The sequence below is a fragment of the Octopus sinensis genome, linkage group LG4 (assembly GCF_006345805.1).
Source record: "Octopus sinensis linkage group LG4, ASM634580v1, whole genome shotgun sequence".
Classification (NCBI taxonomy): domain Eukaryota; kingdom Metazoa; phylum Mollusca; class Cephalopoda; order Octopoda; family Octopodidae; genus Octopus; species Octopus sinensis.
The window spans coordinates 109483662-109489467 of record NC_043000.1 but is presented as its reverse complement, the minus strand read 5'-3'; the positions used below and the strand labels follow the sequence as shown (position 1 = coordinate 109489467).

Here is a 5806-nt window from a genome sequence, read left to right as displayed (position 1 = left end):
TTGACAACCGGTAATGGTTTCTTTACGTTCCCGTAACTTAGCGGTTCAGCAAAATATACCGATGAAATCAGCACCAGAATTTAACAAATAAGTACTGGGGTTGATTTGTTGGACTTAAGACTTCGAAACGGTGCCCCAGCATGGTCGCAGACTGAAACATGTCAGAGATGAAATTCCACGTGCGCACATATGTGTAGAGAAAGCTTGAAAGACAAAGGATATAAATAAGGGTGGATATTTGGTGGACGTGTTTAGGATGTTTCATAAAGAAGACAACATTAGACTTGTCAACTGCTGGTTCACACACATGGTGCACAAACACACATATAAAGGCACATATATATGTTTTTTCTCTCCTTGTTTCTCTCCTTGTTTTTTCTGTGTCCCTTTCTGTAGAAGACCGTAGGCTCGAAACGTAAAAGACTTTTTCTATTCCTGAGCGTTATACTAATACATCTGTTTGTATTGCACACCACCTGTCTTCGTCTTTTGTTTTTTTCGTAAACTCTCCCTATATATATATATATATATATATATATATATATAAACAAGCATACATACGCGCATATGCGCAAACATAGTCTAGTAATATACATATATATCTATACAAATATACATATATATGCACTCGCGCACACACACACACACACACACACACACACACACACGTCGACGATCTGTACTGGAAATCTTTGCAATTCAGTAAAGCAGCTGGGTTTAATAAAAAGTGTTTTCTGGGGATGGAATTTGGCAGAAGAAAACGTTCCGAACAGAATCTAGATAAACTGCTTCCAAACGATATCAATATCAATGGTGCTTCTATCTCTCCTGTTTCTCACAGTGAGTCTTACAAATACCGAAATATCAACGAAAATGTTTTCTGCAAATAGTTCTGTGAAAGCAGAGTGGATTACACGAAATTTACTGAACGAAAAACAACCGCAAGTCTTTGTCATATATTATGAAAAAATATCCCACAATGCATTTCGGTTATAGAACTGGTCCTAACACTTGTGATGTGCGTGTGTGCGTGTGTGTATGTGTGTGTGTGTGTGTGTGTGCGTGTGCGTGTGTGTGTGTGTGCACGCATGCGTGTGTGTTGTCTGTAGACGAACACCGTCAACCACTTGTGTCCAGAATTCCCCTTCCTGTATTACCCTCGGTCGGTTACCCTTCAGTAGATCAGTCTTCAACAAGCTGATCAATAAACGCCCTGACTTCCGGCTCACTTTTTGTGTGTTGGTTGTATTCCAACAACAGTATTTGACTCACAACCTCATCCTTACAACGGAACCAGTCTCCACAAGATTCCAGTCTTCTCTCCTTTATGATAGCAGTAACTCTTGGAAGATCGCCATAAAAAAAAAACAGGTTTGTGACACTTAACAATATTGTAAAGGAATTGCGCTTCATTGATATCAAAACGAGCAAGGCTCAATATCAAATGAGTTAATATTGGTTCCAAGTTTTGTCACAAGGCCAGCACTTTTGGAGGAAGGGTAAGTGATTTACATTGACCTCAGCGCTCAACTGGTACTTATTTGATCGACCCCGAAAGGAGGAAAGGCAAAGTCGACCGCGGCAGAATTTGAACGCAGTGTGTAAAGACGGAGGAGATGCATTTCGCCCGGCGCGGTAACCATTCTGCCAACTCGCTGCCTTAAATGGTTGTTAATATTCTTTTCTACTCTAGACACAAGGCCCGAAATTTGGGGAGGAGGAGCCAGCCGATTAGATCGACCCCAGTACGCAACTGGTACTTAAGTTATCGACCCTGAAGGGTTAGTGTTAGGATTAGCGGAATTTGAACTCATAACATAAAGGCTGACGAAATACCTATTTCTTTACTACCCACAAGGGGCTAAACACAGAGAGGACAAACAAGGACAGACAAACGGATTAAGTCGATCATATCGACCTCAGTGCGTAACAGGTAGTTATTTAATCGACCCTGAAAACGATGAAAGGCAAAGTCGACCTCGGCGGAATTTGAACTCAGACGAAATACGGCTATGCAATTCGCCCGGCGTGCTAACGTTTCTGCCAGCTCGCCGCCTTAAATCGATGTTACTATTGATACTCGTTAATAATGGTAACATTGGTTATTTGTTTAGAAGGAAAGCGATTTAGATCAGTGTCGTATCGTATAACAGAATCTGCTAAACAATCGATCATAGAAATAAATGCTTCAACAATATCCCGCTGGTGTCGCTAGTGTTCAACGAGTTCTTCAATTCCTCCACACAGCATTCATTAATTAACTTTACCAGCAGAAGAAAGATGCAGAATACCAATAAAGTGTTTGTATGTGTATGTTCCATAAAACTTGGGGGGACTGTGTCTGTAAGCATTGGCAAGGTGTTTATGCTATCTTTGGCACCTCACAGGTGCATTCCAAGAGCAAGAAGTTACTATAAAATTAGCTAAACAAAAGGCAAAAAAACAAAGAATTTATTATGGTGAATGTTTCTGCGCAACCGGGTAGAAACAAGATCTGATGCCGTGGGTAACTCCTCGACTGGCTCCCCTGTCAGCTGGCACATGCTCCCGTATCCTTTTTTTTTTTTTTTGTCGTCATTTATAAATTGTAACCCCGTGGATATAAGTTTTTGAGGTGTTCGACTGAACCACAACCATTCAGCTGAGTTACTGAAAGTAATCGAGAAGGGGTTACAGCTGGCACCAATGTATCTTCTGATTCCTTCGTCTGGAGCCAAAACCTACCAAAATCCTTACGAAAACGATGAATGTACAACTTCACGTTCAATTTCATTAACAACGCTTCCATCTCTATACAAAGACTTGCGAAATCCGCACAATGCACCAAAGATTATTTTCTTCTGGGAAACGTGAATCTCTTGAGCGTTGTTATGGAAACCTGATCATGTTTTCTCTTTGATCAGATCAAAAACACAGTCACTGCTGCACATATCAAAGAAACGTTCTTTTCCCTTAACCCCTCGAGTCTTGGACAACAGCCACCGGAAAAGCTTCAAGATCTTTAAATATGTTAGGCCTCGCAATCTCTGATCATCTTTCCGGTTGATGTCACATCGAGAATATAGGGAAAACTGCAACCCAAAGATTACTCTTGCAATTTTGAGTTATAAAATACTTCAGTCCCCAACAACTGAAGCGGCGTGGCCTGGTGGCTAGGGGTTTTCACTCACAATCACAAAGTCGCGGTTTCGATTCCAGAACCTGGTGGTATGTTGTGATCCTGAACAAAATACTTCATTTCACTATAGTCGAGGTTCGACTCGGCTAGAAATGAATAACCTGGCGACGGACTAGTGCCCGGTTCAGGGCGGCGGCGGCGGCAGTGGGGGATGGAGATGGTGTTGTGGTCTTGGTTACTTATATACCATGGAAACCGCGTAACGGCCCCTAGGACTCGAGATAGTAATGTGCAGGCGTTGATGATGATGATAAACAACTGCTGGCTCAAGTAAAATCTACGAGGCACTGGTACGGCCACCTACACAAACATCCCAGACCACATCTAAACGAAAGCTAAGTGACTGGTTTGCTAAGAACTCGCACGTTAACACACTCTAGCCTTTAGCATGAAATTGATAACATTATAAGGTTCTCTAAATAACTTCGTGACATGAAATAAAAACTGACGTTTGGCCTATCTCCAAGAAATATTGGCAAATTCTACATAATATATCAGCAAAATGCATGTGAACCACCAAAAGATCCTCTCCGTGTCTGGTCGACCTACTACAAGTAGCCGAATCGTGGTTTTATGTTTTCATCACATCCTGCGTTATGTCGGAATAAAAGTCGTGTTCAATGCGACTGGATCGCTTGTCTAGATCTAAAGGACAACACGGTTGGATAGATAGATAGATAGATAGATAGATAGATAGATAGATAGATAGATAGATAGATAGATAGATAGATAGATAGATAGATAGATAGATAAGTTTCTTTATTGGCTACACAAGGCTGCACACAGATGGGACAAATTACAAGGTAGAGCTTTTCTTTTGGAGGGAGAAAAAACAAGTGGCGTAGGTTTTCGATCAAAAGGATCGTAAAAGGGAAAAAAGAAAAAGAGAAAAAAAGGAAAAGAAACAAAAGAAAAGAAAAAAGAAAAAAGAAGAAAAAAGAGGAAAAAAGGGGAAGAGAAAAAAAACGATCAATAGGGATCGTGTATCACAGTGTCATGATGTACGGTGTAAAGGGGGAAGCAGATAAGGTTTATCCGTGGGAAGAAAAGCCTACGGAAAAGACCACGGTAACCTTGGTCAATATTGTTATGTGTTACCACATTTGTTTGCAAGTGGGTAACCCTCTGTTTTCAATTTCTGGGTTCATAGGATTATGCTCAAGGTGACTTCGTCAATCATCCTTGCTACATTCACCTATCTTTTTTTTAAACATTCGCTAGACAAAACTTGCCTCTCTACTCTCACTTTCCTTTTCAAGTGGTACTTGAATAAGTTGATGAGAGATTGACCAGAGAGGAAAGTGTTTGTCTCCAATCCTTTCAGACGCGTCCACCAGATACATTCTTTCACCATAGTCACAAGGATGATGAAAATAGCTCTTCCTTCCCATTTGAAGGAAGGAGGCGTGACAATATTGACGATAGACTCAGCTGATAACTCGTCCCACACGTGACAGCAGTTGTTCGACATAAGCCCACAGGTTGGAAATTGTTGGACACTGCACGAGTGCGTGCAGAACGGTTTCGTCGTTCTGACCGCATCTCGGGTAGGTCGGCCCCGTGTTTCTCGAGCTGTGTCTGTAGAGCTTATCCCGAATGGGTAGCGCTTCTCGGTAGCACTGCCAGGCCAGGGATCTCTGGAAGTTGTCCATGGGCCATGGCCCGAAAGTCGTCCCGAACAGGCGGGTCAGGTATTCCTCGTCGACGTCCAGGTTCGCCCCGAGCTCGTCGTCGTACCTCCCCTCCACTAATCTCCTATAGAATGCTTGGGTTGTGATGGAGTCACTCAAGGTCGACCCGGGACGGCAGAGTTGCTTGAGAGCAACGCGACACTCGTGGTGCCATTCGCCCTTCCTCGGCCTCTTTTTGATCCACGACTGCAGTTCGGTCATGGAGACGAGTTGCGGGAAAGCGCGCCTCACAAACGGCAACCACACCTGTTCACCGTCGTCTACGTAGAGCCGGAGATGTCACAGTCTCAGCACGTGTCTGCGCATCATCAACCACGGCATGCCCAGCCCTCCTTTTAACGGGTGTTGACCAAACCAGACCTCGAGCAACTCGACCGAACCGTCGGTCCAGCGTCCTACGACGGAGGCGCTGGCGGACGGCATGGGCTTGCTTCTCTAGGTGCCGAGCCGCAAGCTCACTGACTTTTCCTGGTTGATTTCCGCTCCTGTTACTGCTTCGTAGTCTTTCAGTGTCTCGCCGACCAGCTCGATGTGCTTCTGGTTAGACACTATGACGGTTGACTTTTAGGATAACATTTCTCGTTTATTGACATGCAACCAACTCTAAGTTTCATAGAGAACTATAAGACCAATGCTTATCTTCAGCTTAGGCTGGTCTATCATCAGTCCTTGGACTCACGGCAATTTAACCAAGTATCCATGACTTATAAGTGGCTGAGATGACAGCACTTCTTGCCCCAGGATGGGACACCAGTCCGTCTCAGAGTTAACTTTCCAGTTATTAATGAAACTCATTTACAGCTGAGTTGACTGGAGCAATGTGAAATGAAGCGTTTTGTTCAAGAACATAACCTTATCGCTCAGTCCGGGATCGAAACCACGATGTTATGATCGTTAGTGTGACATCTTATCCCCTAAGCTACTTTCTTTCACCATC

The 5806-nt window shown here is 43.3% G+C and overlaps 1 long non-coding RNA gene across 1 annotated transcript in view; it reads right to left on the bottom strand.

The window, feature by feature from the left end:
• Positions 1 to 588: 588 nt before the first annotated feature.
• Positions 589 to 5806, bottom strand: part of LOC118763271 — a 12675-nt gene continuing 7457 nt past the window's right edge. The window contains exon 3 of the long non-coding RNA XR_004999022.1: positions 589 to 602. This is a non-coding gene — a long non-coding RNA (uncharacterized LOC118763271). The remainder of the gene's footprint in view (positions 603 to 5806) is intronic.